The sequence below is a fragment of the Rhinolophus sinicus genome, chromosome 16 (genome assembly GCF_057876585.1).
Source record: "Rhinolophus sinicus isolate RSI-liver-muscle chromosome 16, RSI-T2T, whole genome shotgun sequence".
Classification (NCBI taxonomy): domain Eukaryota; kingdom Metazoa; phylum Chordata; class Mammalia; order Chiroptera; family Rhinolophidae; genus Rhinolophus; species Rhinolophus sinicus.
The window spans coordinates 178,185,391-178,209,913 of record NC_142516.1 but is presented as its reverse complement, the minus strand read 5'-3'; the positions used below and the strand labels follow the sequence as shown (position 1 = coordinate 178,209,913).

Here is a 24,523-nt window from a genome sequence, read left to right as displayed (position 1 = left end):
CAGCACCTCACTTTCATGCATAGAATGAAGTGGTTTCGTGGCTTCCAGGCGAATAATAAACTGTGCTTCTTCCTCTGACCATGCCCCCAAAAGGATTCCAGACACCTGTTGAAAGAAACTTGGGTAGCCAAAAAAGGGGAACATGTTTCAATTCCTGGGTACCCAACTTTATTTTACACAGCACCTTGGGGAACAAAATAAAATGGTCCCTGGGCCTCTTTGAACCAAACTTTAAGTGCATTTCGGTACATGATTTAGTTGCAGAGAAAGTGATTATTGGCTACACACCCAGACTCATGATAATCTGGATACTGAAAATGATGCATTTGTGCTTTGGCTATCTTCGTGGGTGAAGGTGCTCCTGAGTTATGGATGATTCCCTCCTCACTACACATAGCATTTGGCATTACTAAATGAAGTTGAAATTGGAGAGATGCTATACATTACACATGGACAAAATTTGCATTTTAACATCTCCAGAATGCTATTCAATATCTCAGAAAGATTCATAAAGGAAAGTGTGTCCTAGAGCTTGAAATAGAAAGTGATTGGAAAAAGCAGAAATAGAGTTCCTATTTTTCAGAAAGGAGCCACATCATTCCATAAATCTTTGCAAAGAAGTTTTCTTGGGCTCTGCTCGAGGCATTCAAATGCTTCCCAGGAGAACCTTGACCTTAAATTAACATGTGTAGAGTTTAGCTGACATCACGCTTTGCAATTTAATGAGAGATTTAAAGTTGAAGAAGGTAAGGAGTCTAAATTGGTATTGTATATTAAGTTCTGAATAAGGATGCATTTGCACAACTACCACCATTTTCATTTATTTCCCCCACTAGAACAATAATAACAATTGGCAAAATATATGAAATGCATTTTCTTCCATGAATAATACATTTTTATATGTTAACCTCATGGAAACAGAAACAGTTCAACAGTAACAGCAGCATTAATGCTACCTTTTTAAGAAAAGGTGAATGTGACAATTGCTGCAGTGCCTGACCTTGCTCATGTTTTCTGTAGAATCTGTGATAGAACTATAGGTCGTAAGAAATATTCACCAACTGTTAAAATAATAAAGAGGCATCTTTAAAAATAAAAAAATATATATACAGTGTCACCCATAGATTCTGTTACAGATCGAATGAAAATGAGATATATTCCATTCTGTGCAAACCAGGAGTACATTCTAAGTGGAACACGAATGTCTGGAGAGTACTCTATAAAGCATGAAGATGGCGTTTTAACGCTGCTTATGGTAAGAGTTGCCCCTTGGTTGTAGCACAAATAAAAACGGGCTCCCAGTATATGTGTACATACTTCTGCCCTGCATAACGTTCAATGTATAAACCCTTGGCATTAGCACACAAACGAAAAGTTCATTTCTCCAAGTGTTTAGTCTGCCAGAACAACAGTGATTTGGTCTAGAAAAGGTGCTTTTGAAAAAGCAGGTGACAAAGAGGACTAGTACTCCCCTCACGCCAGGCAAAAAGCTCCGGGTCCTGGCCAAGGGGAGCTCAGCTCCTTCCCCTCTTCCCTTCCTCCTCCTCCCCTTCTGTTTTGAAGCTCCTTCCTCAAAGCGCCCCAAGTCTCGTCTGGGGGCTGGGACCCGCAGAGCAGCGGTGTATCCAGCAGGTGCCCTGAGCCAGACCACTCTGTGTGGGCCCTGGGCTCCATTACTCCTCTTTGGGGTGCTCTCCAGTCCTCTCCTCCCAAGTGTGGGGTCAGCCAGATTCCTAGAATCCCGTCAGTGAGGTTGCCCTGGGGCCCTGGGGCCAGCTGCCACTTCTGGGAGGGTACGTCATTCTTGCCCAAGGTTCAGTATTTCTTTTAAAGGATTGTATAGACTATCAGAATGCTGCTAACAAGCTGATTTGGGGTAACTCAAATTGTTTATGTGGATGGCAGCTCTTTGGGAAAAAAGAGCTCCTCCTAAGGTAACAATGAACTTGTGGGTAGTTAAGATAAAACAACAACAACAAAAAGGATTAAAATCCTAGCCAGGTTAAAATAAGACAAGATAGTTTCCCTTTCTTCAAAGTTGATGACATATTACTTACACAAGAGCCAAGAAGTAAATTAGTTCTTAGTAATGAAATGTCTGGGAAAATGAGATGGTTTACCAAAATAAGAACATATGAAGGAGGGCCCCTTGACAGAGACTTCCTTATGAAAATATCCGTCCTGGCACAGAGGGCCAAATTTCTTTTGTAGACTTCCCTGCTGAAACCGTGTTCGAGACTTTGGGCCCATCAGACTCTCCTTGGTCCTGTTTCCTGTTGTAGCTGTGGCTACTATAAGCAGGTCTGAACAAGCTTGGACCCATTTATGCTGAAGGCACCACTTCTCTCACCTGCCTGGACTCCTTGTGCTGTGGTATTTGATGCTTAAGGCCTTGGGAATGGGAGGGAGTTAACTCCCAATGGGAGTTAACCAAAGGAGATCCAAGGGAGATCCTGGAGGTGATGGATAAGAGCTTCTCGCTACAATCCTTTGGGTGGATCGTTCTATTCAGCTGCTCAGAAGATACCAGCAGGGTCAAGCCCCAGTTGCCCACACTGGTAACCAGCTCAATAATGCACACTTGATTTTGCCTTTCCTCCTTCACTCTCCCTGGTCCCCGGATTCGCTTTTCAAAATAAATTACCTCCACAAAAGTCAAGGTCTCGGGCTTTGTTCTCTTGGGAGGAACGTAGGCTGAGACAATAGATAATATCACAGGTCACTGTAATTATTCCCTTAAGTTCCACATGGCCAATCCACCATGAATTATCTATCACGTAAGCACGTTTCAGTGCAGCACAACGAGAGCCCTGGACGTACGTGTACTTACAAAGTCTATCACAGTGATGTAGAGACACATGATCGTCCCATCCCTTCCCACTAGGGACTACTGATACAGCAGGACCTATATCTTATGTTCCCTCAGTCCTCCTCCTGGCATCCAAGATATTCCGCATTCATGGGCCAGTTCACGGTGTTGGACCTGGTAACCTGTGAAAGTGGCTGTGCAAATATTTCTCTTAACTGTACAACTCACTCAATGAAGTCGTGTGAATGAAAGCAAGAAAGCTTTTTCCTCTAACATGAATATTAGGAACAACAGGTATTATCTTTTCTAAGACGTCTAACTGGCTTTATAAGATAAAGACATGTATTTATCTTCTACCTACATGCCAGATGCCATTGGTACAAAATTACTAACTGCTGTGTTTGTGTAGAAGAAAATAATTGTTGCAATACTCAGAAAATGTCAACATTCCTAGGATTCTGTGTTTTCGGGGAAACATTCAGTGATGGCACAGTATGATTTAGATGACTGAAGTCAGGCTGCTCAAATATTCAAGTTTCTTTAAGACTTAAGAACATCCAGGATGTGTAGAAAAATGGAGAAGTATTTGTTCCAAATAAACAGGCAAGTCTGAAACAGAATAGCGTAAGTTATACACAGTCACATATACAGACTCACACACGATCAATTAGGCCTGCGGCATTTGCAAACGACGGTTCTCCAAAGTCCCAAAGGGAGAGTGGGGTGATTAAAGTGTTTCTCTTGGACAGGCATCATTGCTCTTTAAGGAGGAGAAAACTCGAGTTACCATCTGATTGAGATACATTATTGAAATACATTCCAGACACTGTCTTTTGGTCAAACAGCTGGAATCTTTTTTTATTTGCTTTATTTTAAATAATTTTGATCTGCCTAATCTTCCACTTCCTCTGGCAGGGAAAAAGGAAAGAGTGAAAAGCAAAAAATTATCCCCTTTCATGAGCACCTATTTCTTTCCAAGCATTCAATTAAATGTTTCACGTGTTATTTCTAGTAGGGTCACTGACAAATGCAGAACTAATAAGCTGAGTATGAGAAGATGTAAAGAGCACACTTGCATAACTTGTTATATCTATATTTTGCTATCTATCTATCTATCTATCTATCTATCTATCTATCTATCTATCTATCTATCTATCTGTTGTATCTATAACCTATATCTATATCTATAATCTATCTCTATCTCTTATATATCCTATATATAGGCTCTAGTCAGGAAAATAGAAGCCAGAACAGGTATTTCAAGCAGAGGGGATTTCATACAGGGAATTACTCACGGGAATTTGAAGTCTGAAAGAGTAGAAAGGAAATGCTCAAGTCACACTAACATTAGCTGCTTGGAGCAGATTCCACCCTGAGGCCTGGGGAAACAAAAGAGAAAGTGGTCATCAGATCCTAGGAGCTCGGGGTTGGCCCCCACCTAATCCCACCGCTGGTGGCCGTCCCCTGAGTGAGGAAAGCATGTGTGGGAGTGTGGAGGTGCCAAAAGAACCTGCAGGCCGGAGCAGTGGCTGTCCGGAAGCTGGAGAACAAGACAGAAATGAGTTCTCCCTTCCTTCTGCCTCCCAGTCTCCTGTCTGCGCCCCCATCAGAGAACCTGACAGAAGGCAGAGGTCAGGGAGCTTGAGAACCCCAGCGGCAGCATCACAGAGCAGATCACAGGCCGGTGGCTTTGGAGCTGAAAGACAACATGCAAATCCTCAAGCCGCAGCTCAGCAATAACTATTCACTGCTACGGCACCTTTATGTTTAAATTTTTGTACAGAGCAGGGAAAATGTACGTTAAGATCTTTGAACCATTGATAGTCAGTTTATACCTTGGAGCTGTGTGATCACAAGGGTACAGAGTAAGGTTGGTTCCGATCATTTGTAACACTCCTGAAATATTCTTACTAGATGAGAATATCATATTGATGTTTCATTAACTCATATACTCACACATTTAAATGGTGTTTCTAAGCATTTTTTTGTATCTGATATTATGAATCAACTGACAGATATAAAGAAAATTTAGAAAGTTAGATGGCTTCAAATATAAAATGCTACAAAATTTAAGGGTAAGTTAAGTTTCCAAATTTTACACCAGAGAACATAGTTTGAGATTTACTTTCATTAAACATCATTAAACCAACTTTCTACAGATACACAATGGGCTTGCATCCTTAATTGGCTCTAAATTACCAACATACAGCAACTCTTCCTAAACTTTTTTATTTGTCACCTAATGGGTTGTTCCCCTAAGACCCCCAAACACTAATTTTCTTATATTGTAACTTTATACATAAAGTCAGCACAACTTGAGTCCAAACTCAGTTAAGACACGTATTACCTGTGGTATACTGTTTTCATAGCAGGGTTTCTCAACCTTGGCACCAATGACATTTTAGGTCAGATAAGTCTTTCTTGTGAGGAGCTGTCCTGGGCATCGTATGGTACTTAGTAGCACCGCTGGCATCTCCCACCAGATGCCAGTAGACCCCAACCATCTTGTGAAACCCAAAATGTGTCCAGCCATTTCTAAGTCTCCCCCAGTTGAGAAGCAAAGCTCTAGAATATGTTTCCTCAGCTAATTATAATAACTTCTTCACATGGCTGCTGTAAGGACGAGATGTGTATGTAGCAGTAGTCCTAACACATGCAAAAACTAGCAGATTGTGCATAATTCATAAAAGGGGGGAAGGGGTGACCTCTCAGAAGAAATTAAAATGTTTTTGATGGTGGAGACTTGCTGCTGAAAAAGTGGTCTGATCAACATTGCTTGGGATCTTTAATCCTGCATTTAAAATTTAGATATTTTGTTCATTGTGGGTTTTTGGTATTAATTTGTAGTTTTCAACATACTGTATTAAATATTATCAATACTGTATTAGTCATATATTTACATATTTATTATATTGATATTTGTTGATATTAATGTCATTTTAATATAACATTCCAGTAACTGAATTATATATTTCAAAATATTGCATTAGATATTATTACTATCACATCAAAATATTTTTTTTTATCTTGATTATTGAATTTTTTGTTGCTCCCTTAAACTTTGTGCCTAATTCGGGACCTGATAAATGGGCAGCCTTATTAAATCAGTGTTTGCATTTCGAGAGGCACTACTGTAGTTGCCCCAAGAAGTGGTAGCGGGGAGTGGGCTTGTGGGGAAGGGCCGTGGGAAAGCAAGTGCTGGGAGGACAGCGTGGGGCACATTTCCGGTAGGGGGTCCTCAGATCTTCCTCCTGAGCTCCGTGGAATAGTGGCTGCGGGCAATGCTGAGGGAGCTGTTTTCATGCGGGGCCAGGTGAGCCATCTGCTCTTTGCATGTGTAGCTGATAAAGTGTGACACAAAGCGGGAAAGAAAGGCATCTGCCCCTCTCCTGTGACAAACACGGTGAAGCATGGATGTGACGCGGTCAGGGAATGCGACAATCCTCACAGTGACCAGTGTTGTGTCTCGTGGAAGGCGCTGGTGCCCTCAAGTGACCTGTGGGTATCACTAGGAATGGACTAAGAAATACACTCCCAGTGGGTGGGCTTTCCAAGGGGCCAAAGGCCTGCAATACGTTGGTGAGGGCAGGAGCCAGTGAGGATGCCGATTAGTCAGGTATCACCACTAGTAGCCACACACTAGAGGGAGGGAGGAAAACTTAGGGTACATAGGTTCATTAATTTAGTTCGGTTTGAAATTTGGAGGGTCTAGTTGGCTTCAAGCTACGGTGGGCAAACGGTGGTGAAATGCATGCAGTTATTCTTCAGGAAATATGAATTCCATAAATGTATGAATCCTGACTTGGAACACTTGGCTGGGGTCATATTAAACACTCTTCTCCACACGAGTGCATCATAGATCCAGAAATAGGTTTTGTGTATTACTGCCCGACACCAGTGGCTCTGAAATCTGTAGAACTCAGTTATTCTGAACAGGCAAATTTTGATGCATGGCCAGATAACACTGACATTTGCTATGTCTCACATGTGTGTGTGTTAAAGAGTATGTGGAGTTGCTTCTGTGCTTAATAAAATATAAATTCATTGAAAATTTTATTGTCAGTTTTTATTGCATTAACAGTAATATATAGGGTGCATTTTCTCCTTTAAGGTATACCAAATGGCTAATTAATTCCACACGGGAGGGGTGTGTGTGTGTGTGTGTGTGTGTGTGTGTGTGTGTGAGGGAGAGAAATGAATTCTTTTAAAGTCACTTTCATAGCTAAAATAGTAGTTTGCTTTTTTGTAGTTTACTTTTTGTCTGTCAAAGTGGAGTGGCAGAGAGGACTGAACTGAGAACAAAAGTCTAGAGCACAAAATTCTGATACCTGACTTTAACACTGCATCTGTTTTAATCATCTGGGCAAAACTCTTAATTTCTTACACACACACGTATTAAAAGTATGCTCTATGTATGTATATTGTATGTACTTATTTTTAAAGGGGACCTTATGCTTAAAAAGTTGAAAACCCTACCAATCATACTTTTATAATCATGTTTAGCAGATGAGGATACTGTAAAAAATTAGGGTTGTGCCCAGAACGATTAAAAAATACACAGTGATAAAAGAAGGTACCAGAATTTCGTACTCCAGACTTTCTCATCCTCAGGCTCCATCCTCTCCGTCACTCTCACTTGGCAGAAAAAAAGTAAACTATACGAAAGTGAAACTATTTTAACTATGAAAGGTGACCTAAAAAAAAAAATCATTTCAAGACCAAGTTGGTTGCAGCAAAATTCATTAGCTTCCTCCAGGATGAAAGCTGGTGTCTGGGTGACATTCCAAGGTTACTAATGCTTGTCAGTCCAACAACTTGCAGACTGTACATGATGGGGAATCTTTGGGGTTTGGCATCAAAGGAGAACGGATGTAAAAATGGCCCTGATGGATGTTCTGAGGTTGTTTGATCTAAATCCAGAGAAAATAGCAGCTATCACAGCTGATGGAGTACCCGCTATGACTGGGAAGATGAATGCTATGGAGGGGAAAAAATTAAAGTCGGAAAGCCTTGTGCCAGACATTTTATCATATCGTTTTTAGTTTATTTTTTACAAACCAAGCTTGACAACTTGGAAATCCCTTTGTGCGGTTTATAAAATAATGAATTCTAAATGAAGGCCTGGATTCACTAACAGCCCAAGCAATTATGTAAACAGTTTCTGTTCCCCCAATATGGCTCCCCATCATTGCATTTTCAAGTCAAATCACTTCCATGAGGGAACGGTAATCCATAGGATGCACATCTCTGAAGTGGTAGCTATCAGACGTGGGAGGTTGCCAGTTCCTCGACGTCCCAATGACAGAAAGGTATCCTGTGTTGTGTTTCCACTTCTGATTTACAGTCAGAGAAGAGTCGGCTACAAGACAAAAGTGCTACAGGGTAATCTGCATTCTTGTATCCTTTCCCCTGTGTTCAGCGGCGTTTAGTCTCTGATTTCATTACCACGGCTGTTTCTTACTTTCAAGCTCCTTTTAAACATACACACGCACACTCTTACACTCACTCCCTCACACGCAACTCTTTAAAGCTGCAATTAGTCTTATGCTTTGAAAGCGTTTGCTGGTGTCAGTGCCATCCTGCCATCAGTTTCCCAGCTCCTGGACAAGTACTGAGTGTATTATGACCTCTGTGTCCTCCCCACACAGTGAGTGTTCAATAAATACTATTGACTGACTGACACATCTCTCTTTTTCTGTTTGCCTCTGACACCTCTGCTTTCTTTCAGAAATGGTATTTTTTAAGTGGCAATATTTCCCCACTCTGTACTTATAAAAAAGCTCTTCTCGGCCTCAAACTTTTTCTTTATGTAAGATTTTTCAACAATAGACAAAATACAGGTGGAAAGGAACCGATATCCTACTACCCTTTAACAATAAATCTGTTTTTAAATTGGAATGTGACAAGTATCTTACAGAATGGAAGCTCTTCCCCCAAGAACAATGCTGGCATGAACATGTCTGTTGAACAAAGCAGCCATTAAAAAATAATAATACCTCCTGCCTGCCCTTCCCACTCCAGCGATTCCTGAATTCAAGGCAGGTATTAGTGGAATGCCCAACTTTATTTTGCGTCCACTGTACAATGGGTCAGAGCCACGGACTATGTTCAGGGTCTCTGTTGTTCTCTGACAGAACTCAAATAGCAGTTTGTTCTCCTTTTGAAACAGACACCTAAATCACAATTATTTTTTTAACCTTACCTTAGGAAAAGTCTTGGTAGTTCAGTGATATCCAGAAATATGGGCTTTTCAGGAGACATCAAAGTGTCCCCTCCACCAACCTGAGCATTGTTTGATCTCACAGAGGCAAGGGAATGTGCCGTCCGTACTGTTTGCTTTCTCTATTACGGCTATTATGGGTTGTACAGTTGTGGTCGACGACTGCTACAGGGAGATTACTCTCCTGTCATATCCTCCCATTCGTGTCAGCCTCCTGGAAAAGGTGCAGGGGAGAGAATCTCAGCCCAGTGTGGCACCTGTTCATCAGTCTGTCTCTGCACTCACAATTTATACATTTCTTGGTCTTGGTTCCATCTTTGTTTTGTTTTTTCCTAATACTTCTAGCTGAAAGCCTCTTGGAACAAAAGAATATTCAGACAAAGAGTAAGCCATAAATAAAAGTCATGACGATTAGCATGAGACGCCAGTATTTACGGTCATTTCTCACTTACCTGCTAACAGGTGCCTGCCTCACTGCTGCGGCTGACATGGTATCTATATCCCTTAAAGCAGTGAATCATGGCAGTTCCCTAACCTATTTTAGGCCCCTGTGACACCCCCAAAAACACCAACTGAATGTCTTGGTCTAGGACTGTTTACTTAGGAGGTGAACCCTGGAAACCAGGGAAGATGGTGCCATCTGGCATCAGAAGTCTGGTACTTTCCACAGCTATGAGGGAAGAGTGGCGGGACAGGTCTCTACAGCCCAGGGTGGGGATTCTTCAGTGGGGACATAGGTAAAAGGGGTTATGTGAGAGTCTCAAAATCCCCCTTCTCACTTTTGAAGTAGAGAGAAGATGAACTGAGGCTACAACAACCATCGGACTCTTAATTTCTCCCCTAAACATGCCCCTAGACTGTTCTAGGACCAGGGAGATGATAATAAGAGGTAGCATCCACAGAGCACGTACCAGGCCCTGACCTGTGAAGCAGCCGCATTTTACAGAGGAAAGCTGAAGCAGAGAGAATAAGTAACCTTCCCAAGGCCACACAGCAGGTAGGTAGCAGAGCCGGGGTTTGAACTCCAGCAGCCTGACTCCAGAGACTATTCTCGTGCACACTTTCACAGGGAACAACATGTATTTACAGCTGTGCTCATCTTTACTTCTTGTCATTTTCCCAGTATAAAGGAGGAAATGGTGCCGCAGTGCCTTGGGAACTACATGGCTTCCTTTGTGGCGATAGCTGGATTCAGGCATGCTTGCGGCCATGGGTACATATTCCCTGACATGCTCTTTATCATGGTGTCTACAAGTAAAACATGATTACTGAAGAAAGCAGGCCGAGTATAGTCTTCTTAGCACGTGGCAAGGGGCCTCCTGCTTGGGATTGTAACTTTTCACTGATTTCATCTCTTACCTGTTCTGTAACTTTATATTCCTATTCCCACGTCAACATACTGATTTTTCCATCCAAATTATCCAAGTCAAGAAGTGGAAACCATTCCTCTATCCAAGACAATGGCTACAATACTTCAGGGAAATCCTGCAAACGTAACCCTTTGATAGTTCTTTTGGGACAATATGCTGGGCAAGATAATTATTCAGGTAATTGTTTTCTTCCCAGGAGGACAGACAGTTATGTTGACAGCTTATTTCACTGTTACAGAGAAAGTGTACATAGTCACTTAATGGGAACATACCAGTAACAGTCACACGCTCCCAGGGGATAATCTCAAAGCCATTTCCACACGTCCTTTATGGAAGCATATGGTCATATCCTCCACTTCACCACCAGGTCAATCAGCAGTTGCTCGGTAATCTGGTATGTTCGTCATGCACCGGTGCAGTTTCCAAGCTCCATCACATTTGCTTTTTCCCCCAAGGTGCTTGAAAGTTGCTTAAGCCACTGATTATCGCTTTGCCATAAGCGCTGATCGCTCTTCTGGAGATGGGCATTCAGATGTCATCTCTAATGTGCTACATTAATATTGGACTCCATCACCGTTCAGTGGTTTTAGTGAAGTATTTACATATGGACTAGCACAGCGTTGGAGCAGGGCACTGAAGACGGTCCGGCTCCAATTGGAACCGTCAAGTTTACCCGGACATCTGCATGACATGGATGTGATTCTGGTTACAAAGCAGCCTTGGAGGTTTGCTTCCCAAAACAAATGAGATGTGTTTCTGCAGCTCTTCATTTCCTCACCCACTCACACGGGTCATGATTGGTGGTGACACTGCCCTGACAGCTGTTTTTCACAACTGCACACACGTTTAAGAAAGATGAACTATCTTAAAGAGTTTTTACTGGGAATTACATTTAAAATTAATGAACTAATTAGTTAAGAACTGTATTACTTTATTATGGAAAGAGAAACCTTGCACCATAATGATAGTATGACATGCATGAAATGTCCTTTTATGTTATGACATTAAAGGGAGGTGGACTCGTTAAGGAACATTTGGACGGCTATTATTAATGATCTGATTTGAAGATCACCTCACCCTGTGAAGAAGATGGATATCAATCAGTACTTGAGAGGTTCCAAAGGATGAAAGCGAGAAAAGAAAAGGGAACATCTTCCTGCATGTGTTTTAGATGACCTTGTGCCCTGCTATGTTTAAATTGCTTACTTCCTATAACTCTATAAACTTCTGTGTTTTCATTTGCTGGATTAGATTGAAGTGTCAACTATATTTGATGAATGACATTGGTAATATATGTTCATGTTTGTCTTTGCTCTTTCTGTTTTTATTTATATAGAGTCAGTATAATTTATTTCTCCTGAAAAAGCTTTCAGCAAAAAAGATTTTTTAAAGTACAAATACTTTTTAATAGGGCTCTAGGGTTTGTGATGATCAAATCACTCATCTTTCCTACTTCTTGCTAGCATGTTTGGTTTTTTTTTTTTTTTGCGTTGCTTGCTTACTTTTCTTTCATATCTAGCAACTATAAAAGGATAAAGGAAACCTCAATGGTTGTACCTAAGAAGAATAAAAAGTTAGCATTGTAGACAAGGCTTAACTTGGTCTATGCATTTTTAGCGTAAGTTGCTAATAGCATAATGATACGAGGAATTGTGCAATTACCTGGATAATTTAATTAAAAAATACCAGTCTGCAGCCTTCCCTATTCAAACACTTTATAGTTTCATATAGCAGGCCAAGCATAAGATTGCAGATTTATTGTAGTTCTCGCTGACTAGAAGGTATCTGTTTCTTCCTTAGAAGTGCTGGGAAGGAATGCGTGGTAATCTGGAGGTTAAAAGAGAGTGCACTGTTAATTGTATAATCAGCTGCTCACTCTGGATTTTTTTTTTCTTAGATCAGAATATTGTGTTTAGGTTAATAGGCATGGCTATCTGTTTCAAAGCTCTCTGAGGGTTAATAGAAAAAAAAAATGGTGGGGGGTGGGGAGTGGGAGGGAGAAACAGAGAGACAGAAATCGCAAAGTCAGCCTGGTCAGAATCTGAAAAGTAGCATGATAGCAGCTAGGAGATGCGAGGCAGCAAAACCAGGAAAAATATGATAAACACAAAGCTGGATCGGGGAAAGGAGTCCCTGATTTGTTCCCACCCTCCCTTGTGCCTCCCTCCCTTCTTTCACCTTTTCCTTTTTCACATTTGCTATCTTTATCCTAAAGTGCATCTTTCCCTCATTTCTCTTTTTTTTCTTTTCGCCGTCCAAGAATCTCTCCTACTAACTGAAATCCAAGGTCCTTTCATTGTTTACCTAAAGGCTGTTGAAATGAATGAAGGATGGGATGAAATGCCCCAGTTGACCAGTTCAGGCACAGAAATAATGACATGCGTACTGTAACTGTACCTCTGCCGCACACAGCCATCTGTCTCTGCTCCCCAGGCGTGATGATTTCTGTGACCAACTGACCTGGGGTCAGTACAACCTGTGTTCTGACTGCCCAGGCTCAGATCCGGACTTCTCTGCGACTCTGTGAAATGAGAAGGAATGACAGGCACGCTTTTAGAAGACTCTGGACACATTTGTTCTGACACCAGAGAGTCAAATAAGCTGAACTTAAAAAAATGAAGAGAATCCCAGAGTAGCAAAGTACAGCCCTGCATGACTGAACAGCAGACAGAAGCTCATGCACTTAACCAGAAATAAGCCTCATTTTATTTCTCATGTGCATGTGGATAGAGTGGGATTGATAATTTTTAATTTTCATAGTACTGACAACACAGCTGACTTTGGAAGTGAAATCAACGTTAGCCAGAAGGGAAGAATGTATTTGTGTTTGTTTTATTTTTAATGCAAAGGTTTCCAAATTACATGATTAACATGCAACATGAGATGGATCAAATTGTACCTTTGCTTATTCTTGTATAGCAGTCTTTGCGGCCAGGTGTTATAATTCCTGTTGGTTTGGAAAGAGAATATGTTAACATATATGGGTTAACATACAACTAAAGTTAATTTTAAACAATGAGGCATTTATATAACCACACAAGCAATCATTTGAGAGGCCTTAATTTTTATAAATATATAAAGATGTTTATGGCCTCGGCTCTGAAATAAATATTATCACATTATGACCTTTAGATGACACCTCAAATATAACATGATCTAAACTGAATTCTTCATAGTTTATCTCTTCATACACTGCCCCTAATAGCCTCTACTGTGGTGTTCCCCATTTTACTCTTTGAGTTTTTCAATTTTCCAATTGTTCAGACAAAAAAACTTCAGTCTTCCTTGATCCTCTGTTTCTCTTACATCCCCGGTCCAATCTTTCACCAAACCCTACTCATTCTACCCTCAAAATGTCTCAAATCTGGCCACTTCTCACCATCTCCACCACTGTCACTCTCTCCTGAAGAGCTCTCTAACTCCTCTCCCAGCTTCTACTCTTGCTCAACAAAACAGCAGGCGTGAGTCTTTGGAAATGTCAGTCAGAGTGTAGTTCTCTCCTGCTCAAAACACTCAATGGCTTCCTTGTCGCTCAGAGTAAAAGACAGAAGCTTTACAATGCCCTATATGACTGGCTCCTACTACTTCTCTGACACTTGCTATCACTCTCCCCTCTGCTCATTCCTTGTGAGCTGCCGTGATGGCTTTGCTGTTCCCTCGTCCCGGAAGTTCTCCAGATGTTCTCATGGTTACTTCATTATCTCTTTTATTCTTTGCTCAAAGGTCAACTTATCAATGAAGACTTTGCTAATCACATTATCACAATTGTATGACCTCCTGTCACTCTGTATCTTCCTTTCCTATTAATTTTTTCTTCATAGTACATATTACTATCTGACTATATGTATATACATATATATATATATTCTTAGAATATGATACCACTGTACATATGTATTGCTAACATACTACATATATTCAATGTTTTTGTGTGAATGTGTGTGTGTGTGTGTGTATATATATATATATATATATATATATATATATATATATATATATATAATTTGTATATTGTGTGTGTGTATATATATAATTTGTATATTGTCTATCTTTCTCTACCAGAATGTCAACTCTCTGAGGGCGGAGATTTTTGAATACCCTGCTTACTGCTGAATGCCAGCACCTGGAACAGTACCTGGCACATAGAAAGTCAATAAATCATTGTTAAATGGATGACTAAATGAATAAATAATGTGGCAGTTCAGAATGAGTCACCCCAAGATGTGTCTCTGGTATACCAATTGTTTTGAGCTAAAGCCACCTTCAGCTTCAGGCTCAAGAGAGACTTGAGCCCCTCCCTTAACTGCCTAGAAGAACTTGAATTAGGGACCTTGCCTGTAAGAGATTATCAGAGATAATGTCTTTTGACCTATCTATAGAGCAGGGCAAACTTCTATTTACGAAGCACCTGCTTTTCTTATCTTCTGCAATGACCTTTTGAAGCCCCCAAAGTGCATTACCTCATCTAGCTCAGGATGTCTCATATACCTCTATCTCCTTTCCATCTCTGAACCTTTCCTGTAGATGGTATCTCTGACTCTCTTATGTATGTGGGGTTCCCATACATGTGTATGTGTTAAATTTGGTTATTTTCTCTTGCTAATCTGTCTCATGTCTGTTTACTTGTTAGACCAGCCAAAAGAACATTGAGGATCAAGTGTCTTCCTCCCCCACAATAAACTAATCAATGCTAACCAATGACATGAGATAGCTTATTTATTTCTTGAAGTATATCATGAGAGAGATCATATCAAGCCTTTTTATTAGGCTAAGTGCTATGAAATTACTGATATTCCATTTTTGACTTACAAAAGTGGCTATTTCATATGGTTCAACTTAATATTATGTCTACATTTCCCTTCTGTTTCTTATCTTTGCTTCCTTCTGTCTTCTCGTACCTCGTACCATCTCGGGTTTTCATTCCTCACACTCATCCAACACTTCTCACTAGCATGGTCACAGTGAAGAGCATATATCATGATACTCTCTTCCAGCACTTTACTCATAGCCCGAGATCTTTCCCACATCAGCAGGAGCTACACTGGGATGTCAGGTACGGATGGAAATGAGGACCCTAACCTCTCCTATTAATCTCTTTTGCATATTTCTGGAGACTCAGGATTAGTGTCTAAGTTGGCCCAAGTGCCCCACCAGCTGACGAGCACAGTGCTAATACTTTCTCCCACAGACCTTAGATGCACTGGTCCTGTTGCACAGGTGATCCATGCAGCTGGGGGACAGTCATTGCACGTGGAACAATCAGAAACAGGATAGGCTAAATAAAACAAATAAAATAAACGTAATTAGACCCTTTGTAATAACAGACTCTTGCTTGGCCTGGTGGGCAATTGGAGAAAGTGTCGGCTGTGGGGTCGGGGTGGGGCTGGAGTGCTGAGCAGTGAGCATCACCGGGGAGGATGATGAGGGTGCATTACCCAGTTCAGAGAAGGACACTTCCTGCTCAGCCTCTGGGTGATGGGTGAGCCGATGAGCGCTGCACTGGTGTTGTCCAGCTGATGGGGGAGGCGTGTGTGGTGGGGCAGGGTGGGGAGGACACGGACATAAACGGACGCAGTAGAAAGCCTGGCAGGTTGGCCTTCCGTCTCTCCTTGACCCTGGGGAGGGGTGCCCATTCCTGGGCCTGACCCGGGGCCCACTTCTGGTATGGGACGTCAATAGTGTGCTCAGGGTTCTCAGCCCAGGCCCAGCTGTGCCACCCCCTCATAACTGTAAGCTTTGTGAACTTTGTTTCCCCATAAATGACAAACACAGAGAAAGCTTAAGATGTTTCTGCCTGGTGCTGCACCTGCATGGACCATCTGAAGCAGGAAGGAAGGTGGACCTCTCCTGGAACAAGGATAGAGCAGAACCACTTGTCTGCACACAGTGTCTTCCTGGCCAGTAGGTTACTGGGGACAATTCGAGATACATTTATGCAGAAAGATCTTTTGGTTTTGTTTTGGTAGATTTTTAAAAAACTTTCTATAGAAGATCCACAAGAAGTTGCAGAGGAGTTGCTGTGTATCCTCAACCCAACGTTCCCAAACAACAGCCCCTTTCGTAACCATAATGTATTAGTAAAATCAAGAAATTGACACTGGTGTACTACTGACAGAAGGCTCTTATTTTATAATGACAAAGGAAGAACTGCCACCTCAGATTACATTTACTTTTGCTTAGGGTAAAACAAAGCACCTCTTTTCTGCATTTTCCCCTCTTGGTGAAGAACTACAATTATTACTAGTTGGATGGTTGGAAAGTGAGTTATCAAATGTGCTTAAATCCAGTCCTGCCATTTTGCTTTGCCTTTCTGTGGGTGTTCCCGTTTGGTTGGGTGTTTGCTGACCTCTGAGATGCATGACTTTCACACCAGTGTACACCATCAAACACCAGGTTCTCAGCTACATGTAGGACCAGCCACCGCAGCCGCCTTTCCTGGGCTGACTGCTAGTAAGGGCAGGCTGCGCTCTAGGCACTCGAGCTTCCATCTCCCTGAATGAGTCCCAGCTCTTTGCAGGACATCATGCAGCTTCATCATCTGCTTTCTCCGAGCCAACCCTCTAGGGCTGCACAACCCACACATTTGATTTCCCATGTGAATTGGCTATCAATGGAAGTGGGTGATCAAATTATGCTTTCAGTATGGGTCACGCTCAAGCGGGTGGTATATAGTGTCCTGTCTTCTGCACCTGCATACAGTTTTTAAGTTTAACATTTGCACATATCTTCCAGCCCCAGCAATCCGAAAGCTTTCTCGCACCAGCCATTTTGCACAAGTCTTCCAGGATTTCATGAAGATTAATGAAAGACTCAAGGGGGCTCTCTTAGAGAAGTGCCAGTAGACTCCTCTCCTGGAGGTTCCAACATCTTGTTTTCCTTGAATGTAGCCATAAATCAATACAGCTACTTTGGATCCACCTAAAGGACTTTCCAAAAGCAAGACAGTTATTTTACCAGGTGCCGTTATATCACGGGTTGCACTTCACTATGGTTTGGCAAATTTATGTTATGTGGACTGAGGCTTGGGTCACCTTTCTAAGTCCCCTTCTAACTGTTGTTGTTAAAAAAGAAATTCATGACACTTAAAAGAATGGTAAGGTTGGTCTGATTCAGAGGGACTGTCATAATAGGTGTAGGGGCCACCGCTCCGGGGTTTGCAGTAAGGAAGAGAAACTGACTCGCCTCCAAAAAGAACAAGGAAGAGTAAGAATTTTGAGTCAAGGAGCAGGTGGGGGTCAGTGGACGGAAAATTGCTAAGAGGAAATATTGGGGGGGTAAAGGTGAGATCTGGATAAATCGACCTTACAGGATTCTTGCTGAAGGCAGGCCAGGAGGATCAGGTATGATTTGGGGGGGGGGGGGGTGCAGCATGAGATTAGATATTGAGGGCAATCAGTTACACAGGTGAGGAACGCTGGCTAAACTGTTTTAGCAGGACGCTTGCTAAAATTGGACAACGGAGAGAAGAACACAATTCAAAAGTTGAGGCCCCAGTGGAAGAAGAGCTCAGAGGAGCTTGATTAGAGTTTGGTCAAGGAGACAATATTTGTCAATGTTTGAGGGGTGACAAGATGCTTATTATTGCTAACAAGATAGGTATGTTTTGCTGGCAAGATACTCAAATCTTTCCTCATCTGACTTTTTTTTTTTTTTTTTTTGTAAAAGTGGAAGGGACAGGATCCTTAAGTTGCTTACTGGCAAACTGAAAGAGCAGGGCAAACAGACTTCACTCTCAAACACAACTTCCCTTGGAAAACTAGTAATCAGAGTTGCAGGCATTCCCCTCCCACACACACCCCCCTAATATTATCATCAGAGACTAAGACATTCAGCAGAAACCAAGGTTTCATAAGGATATTATTGATAAGAGACAGCCTCATGCATATATGGGGATATGGGGCCTTGGAAAGGACCTCTCTTACTAATCTGAGTAGAACCAGTTTTTGCAAGCACGAATAACCTGGGGAAACTGGAGATCAATGCATTGGTTTTTCAACCAGAGCAAAACACAGACAATGTGTATCTCTGGCAGTTTAGTGAAGACTATTTATTACAAAAAGTGTGGAAGCTACATAGTCAAAGATAATCTGATGGCCATGTAAAAAATTTAGGATTCTAGATTGTGATATTTTACATCTTTGGGAAAAAGATGTGAAAAACAAAAAAATAAAGTTTAACATTTCTTAGGGTTAATCCCAGTTCTGGATCTATGACAATGACTAATGTTTCATTTGGTTTTGCTTTTAATTTTAGCCTCCCCCACCTGCCCCACTCTCAGAAGACAATTTTACCTCCCAATTAATCAAGAAAATTGAGGCCATGAGCATGACCTTTCTTAAATCCTGACTCCCCCAGCCCCTCCGCCCCCTCCCCCCAAACTATTTGCAGTCATACCTGAACTCAGTTTCTTTTACCCTGTCTCAGAGGCTCACGTGTTTTCTCATGAGGGTCAAACACTCTACCTGTCTCTTGAGCCAGTCACTTTCTGCCTCTTTCAGGACCTTGTTTCATCTTTCAGGTCCTTTCTAGGATTCAAAATCTCTGCAGACTTTTCTATGCTAAACTCAAGATTCTGGAAGGAAATTTTTTTCTCTTCCATTTTGGTTAGCATTTTCCCATCTATTATTCTATACTTGATTGATATTTAAATTCCCTTTCTTAGGGCCAAAGAGACATTGAGAGTGGCTAAAATGTATACAAATGTTCACATCGTGTTGATAACTTCTTTTTGAAACATTTTTATAAAATGCACAAATTTGGTACATATAAAATTAGCAATTAGAAACAATGTTTTCTATATTTGAAAAGCACAACTCAACTCAAGTTCCCTATTGATTCAGGAAGCAGTTTCATCTTATTTAAAAATCTGGTTTTTACAATAGGGCACATGTACTTTTATATGCTGGTGTCTTGATAATTCACACTAATTACACTGGACTAATTTCTATGTGAAGCATTTTTTTATGTGCACCTTTCCATTTTTTTGTGACCAAATTGGTTGTTAATAAAATACAGCACTAATTTTAAAAATTCTGTGGAGAAAAGTGGGCTTTTTATTTTCTCTAGCATCATATTAAGTCTATACCAAGTAAGCTTTCTATTGATTTCGAGCATAAACTTTTTTCCCCCTTTCCATGTTATTTGACAGGTATATTGGCAATATGACCATTAATGACGAATCGTAATATAATACTAGTGATGACAAATTAATGCTAAGGCAGTGTTTCATGAATTGCAGAATGCACTGCAACATTATGTCACCCTTTCAATGACAACACGAGTGTCATATACTGTAGGTGTCACTAGTTCCTTTTCGCAGATAAGAAAACTGAGACTTAAGGATATTAAGTAACACAGTTGGAAAGAGACAAAATTGCATGAAAAACCACATCACTGGACATTTAAAACAGTAATTAAGGACAAAACCACTTGGCTTGACTCCAATATAAGTATAAATAAATATTTTTGAAGGGGTTGTGAGGTGGTAGAACTAACTCTTGCTGGTATAAATCAAATGGTTAAATACGCGCCTTCATTTTCGCATTTGTTTATAAATGTTATATATGGTAACAAATGACTTCTCATATCATTTTTATTAGTTATTTTCTACCCAATATTTATTTGTGCTGCTTGTATGGTACGTCTCCAAGGACACAGTCTGTGTTTGGAGAAGACTCTAAGTTTCTGTTTTAGTTTCTGTTAACTCCATCTCCTAGAAACTTGGAGAAGAGAAACTCTGGCCCCAATATATCCCTGATAACCACTGACTAATTTTCTATTTTTCAGTTAAAATTAGATTGGTTTTTCAAAATTGTTTCTTCTGAGAATTATATTCTGAACCACAGCATCTATTCAACTTTCCTGTCTACACATTTGAATGTGAGGGCTACAAATTCATTTATGCTTTTGATCATGTTACTGCTTTTTGCACATCATTGCTGTTGTTTCTCTCACACGCTCTTACTGCCTCCTTCAGAGAGCTCCTATTCCGTCAGCTTACATTTTCATGACATTTGCGAGCAGACCCTTTATTCGATTCTCAGCTGTAGCTTTTCCTTCTCATTGTGCCACGTCTTTGAAGCGTGGGCTGTAAACTTTGTCTTCCTCTCTCTCTATTCTGTATCTTGTGACTCTGGTAGCTCATTATTCTTATCTCTGATTACTTCCCTCAGGTCCTATTCACTCACAGTGGCCCCTTTCCACTCCTGGGGCACCTACTGTTAGATCACTCACTGAACCCTGGGACAGCCAGTAATTACTTCCTGAACACTTTCCGTTTCTTTTTTCTACTTGCTCTCTTATCCTTCTGCATTGTACTCAACATGGTCTCCATTTTTTTGAATTGCCTCTTAATAACGTCTTTTCTCCTTTTTCAGATTAACTTACCCTAATCATTAAAATTATTTGAAATAATTACATCATGCCATCTCTATCACTCAGACCCAACCCGTAGACTTTTATAGTCCTCTTTTTGTATTTAAGAATTGCTCTGCATCCCGTATTCTAACATAGTTCTTTTGTGTGCTAAAAATATTTAAACCTAATTCACTCAGATTTTTTTGACAACAAATGATAGACTGAAATTTTTCTTTACATTCATTTCTGAAAATGGGCGATCTGAAGCAAAATCGTAAATAAGATTGAGGGAGCATATTTAATCTCCTTGAATTACACCACACATTTTATAATAATGATGTAATTTAATAAACTATAAATGAGTTATCTATTATCAAGCAAAAAATTGAATTAGGACCTTTACGAGGTAATTGATTCAATAACCTAAATCTAAAAAACATACCTGCTATTTACATTCCTGTTTGCTGTAGCGCGGGTTTGCTTTTGTGCAGCGTGTCTCTCTTTGACAGGTTTTGGGGAGGATATGCTTGCTGTGGCTCACTCTTCTCTGTCTCCTGATCTTATCACGTGTTCACTTACATCACATTCTGACTCTCCAATGTTTCCTGCCAACGTTTTTCCGAGCTATCTTTTCCGTTTCAGTGGCTCTGAGTTTTCATTCCTTAACTTTTTTTTCCTGGAAAGTTTCCTTTCATCCCTGCCCTCCCTCCCTCCTTCCCTCCTTCAGTCCTTTCTTTTTGAGGTGAAATTCACACAACATAACATTACCATTTTTAAAGTGAATGTTTCAGTGGCATTGCGAAGATTCACAATGTTGTGAAACCACTCCCTCTATCCAGGTGCAGAAAACTTTTTCATCCCTTTGCACCCATTAGGCAGTTGCGCCTCATTCCCAGCCCCCGGCAACCGCCAGTCTGCATCTGTCTTTATGGCTTCACTTCTGGATATTTCGTAGGAAGAGAATCATACACTATGTGACCTTTCGTGTCTGGCTTCTTTCACTTAGCATAATGTTTTCAAGGTTTGTCTGTGTTGTGTGTAGCATCCCTTTTTATGGATCAATAATATTTCACTTGTTTATATACCACAATTTGTTTATCCATTCATCCACTGACAGGCATTGGGGCTGTTTCCACCTTTTTGGCTGTTAAGAATAGTGCTGACAGGAACACACATACACATGTATTTGGTGGAACACTTATTTTCAATTCCTTTGGAGTAGAATTCCTGTGTGATAATTCTATATTTAACTTTTTGAGGAACTGCCCAACTGTTTTCCTCCTAACTCTTTCAAGGTTCTCATGAACATAAAAACTAAAGTTCTAGACACTGTATCCTTGAAAATCAGTTTTCCTTGAATTGCATCGAGATTTTTTGGGTTAATTATTGGATTAATTATATCTGTTCCTTTGAATTATATGAGTTTCAAGAAAGGCATCCTCACCTTAAATATGATCATGTAATAGAAACTAGAATTTTCTCTTGTATGTGGGCATGGATGGAGGGGAAGTAACAGATGATGGTGGTTATTGAAAAAGAACCTGCCTGGTTCACCATAAAACTCACTAGGCCACTTTGCTGGGGACACAGAAAGGTCCTACAATCTTCATAGAGGACTGTAGCAACATCATCACTTTCATTGTTACTTTTATTTCCATTTCATTTACCTCCTTGTTTATGCGTTTTTAATATAACTAACTAACTTAAATTCTACTTCGAAAAGAGCAGGGAAGGAATGCAAGACGAAAACAGGGAAGAGGAAGAAGCAGAGGGAAAGAAAGCTTGAGGTCAAAAACTTAATGTCTTATTAAGAAAAGCATTTTTTTTTTTTTTTAAACAGCTTCGGCAGTCATTTGTTTTAGGGCTACAATTAACCCCATGTATTATTCATACTGAGACCATTTTAAATAAAAAAAACCTTTATGTCTGTTCAATTCTCTTTATTTTTCACAATTAATATTTATGTCTTTTCCTATGGGAGTTACGTTCTTTGTAGGAAATTTAAATATCCACACAAAAGGCCTTTAAGTAATTTTAAGAGAAAAAATAGCCATCTCTTCCCCTAACTACTTATGTGTCAATCTGGGTATTTAACTGCTATACAGATAAACCATAGATGGGTCTTTATATCTGAGTATCCTACTCTTATTTCTCAATGGCAGGGAAAGTGGTGTTGAAATTAATATCATTCTCGGAGAGAATATTTATTTTCATCTAACCCCTTGCAGTTTTCTGTAATGCTTTAAGGAAAATTAAATAACCCTTGAGAATTGAAATGCAAGGATGAAATTACATATTATTGTGGCCATGCTATGTCGCATTTTCTTTTATTAAAAATGAATATATCAGTTTAGATTTATTTGACAATGGTTTATGCCTACAGAGTTCAAACTTTAAAGGTTCATTCTGCACAGTAATACTTCAGCAAGATACATCTCCCTCATTTGCAGGATCTCATTTATAAGCTAGGCTCACCTTCTGCTTCCTGCAGTAATAAACGTTCTTGCCTGCAAGATTTTAGATGAGATACTGTGTTCCCCCTCTTATCCCCTTTTCAACCTATCACCCTGTTAGAAGGGTGTTTCTTTTTTGTGGCCTTTAGAGGGGAAAAAACTCACTTGACTCGTTTTTCCAAAGCAGCTTTTTTAATGTGTTTGGAATTGCTTTCTGAATACTGTCTCTGATGTTACTGTTGAGGTGTTTTGTTATATGTGAGATAAATAATAGGAAAAACCACTTAGATGACGGCTTTCTCGATTAAAAAATATAGCTTCAATAGAAAATGTTTTCCTTGGGTCTTTATGTCTTTGAGGCTTTTGATGTTTAAACAACTTATGTAACAAGTAGGGGAAAATGTATTGAAATATGCATAGGAAGCAGAGCAAAAAACATCTACCACCCAATCACTGTAAAACCCTCATTCACAGGAGTGATTTTTAAAATAGAAGATGATATGTGCTCTCAGAGCATACTTACTGGTACTGATGTGTGTAGGCCAGAAAGCCCTTCTATTGTCCTAGCTCAGGCTCTCCTTCCTAGCAGATTAACAGACTCATTTCCCAGCGGTTTGGAAGGCAAAGGAAGCCTCGTCAGAACACTGACCAGGACTGGTCCACGCTGGGCGCGGCCTGTCTGGCCCATGCCTGGCCCACCATGTTTCTGGCCGGGCCATCGCTTTCCCAGCTCTCGGTGCAGCTCTCCTCCTTAAGGAAGTGCTTGCTGGGGCAGGGCAGGCTTCAGAGGGTTGCGGGACATTTGCACCGTACACAGGAAATGGCCAAGCAAACGTGCACTCACCCCAGTGATACTAAGAACGTGAGCACTGGATCAACGAAGAATTGTCACCCCAAAACTGTGCCCTGGAACAGGGCAGTTACCATCCCCAGTCTCTGTTTCTTCACCTATGAAATGAGGACAATGATATCTGCATTGGAGCTGCTTGTAAGATTGAAAGAGTTACTGGGTAATTAATGATGGTAGCTATTACGTTACTGTTATTACGTTACTATTATTACTTTATTTTAAATGTATCTGAAAAATAAACTACCATTTAGAACCCAATTTGATTCCACAGAATTAAAAGGTCTTTTTGAAGTTAAAGTTCCTAAATGCCTCATCTTCCAACATTATCAAGCCAAACAATAGACATAAAAAAAGCCTCCTGGAGAAGAACTTCTAGAAATCTCAATGTGAAGTGTGGAGCATGAAGCTGGGGAAACATAATTTCATTTCCCTCACAATTAATCTGTCTGCTCTCCATTCCTGCTT

At 40.5% G+C, this 24,523-nt stretch overlaps 1 long non-coding RNA gene across 6 annotated transcripts in view; it reads right to left on the bottom strand.

Moving 5' to 3' along the window:
• Positions 1-7,188: 7,188 nt before the first annotated feature.
• LOC148755130 (uncharacterized) overlaps positions 7,189-24,523 on the bottom strand; it is a 90,396-nt gene continuing 73,061 nt past the window's right edge. The window contains exons 4-10 of one of the 6 annotated variants that reach the window (XR_016019226.1): positions 15,590-15,674; positions 13,299-13,346; positions 12,797-12,920; positions 12,062-12,226; positions 10,672-11,080; positions 9,012-9,243; positions 7,195-8,168 (exon numbers count right to left, since the gene is read on the bottom strand). This is a non-coding gene — a long non-coding RNA (uncharacterized LOC148755130). Of the gene's footprint in view, positions 8,169-9,011; positions 9,244-10,671; positions 11,081-12,061; positions 12,227-12,796; positions 12,921-13,298; positions 13,347-15,589; positions 15,675-24,523 lie in introns of all 6 variants that reach the window. The other 5 variants (XR_016019231.1, XR_016019228.1, XR_016019227.1 and 2 more) reach the window with 5 other exon arrangements.